Raw genomic sequence first — 384 nt, 5'->3', positions numbered from 1 at the left:
TAAAAAAGTCAACTCAAATTTTCGAATTTGATGAGAGAAAAAGGGAAAGATATTTTTTTGATTTTTTTTGAATTTTTTTGAAAACATGAAAATTATGCAATGCATGAAATTTTTAGATCAAAACAATGAATGCATGCAAGAATGCTATGAATGTCAAGATGAACACCAAGAACACTATGAAGATCATGATGAACATCAAGAACATATTTTTGAAAAATTTTAATGCAAAGAAAACATGTAAGACACCAAACTTAGAATTCTTTAATGCTTAGACACTAAGAATTCAAGAATGCATATGAAAATCATGAAAAGACACAAAACAAAAAAAATCATCAAGATCAAACAAGAAGACTTACCAAGAACAACTTGAAGATCATGAAGAAC

The sequence above is a fragment of the Arachis ipaensis genome, chromosome B03 (assembly GCF_000816755.2).
Source record: "Arachis ipaensis cultivar K30076 chromosome B03, Araip1.1, whole genome shotgun sequence".
Classification (NCBI taxonomy): Eukaryota; Viridiplantae; Streptophyta; class Magnoliopsida; order Fabales; family Fabaceae; genus Arachis; species Arachis ipaensis.
Note: the sequence above shows the minus strand (reverse complement) of the source record.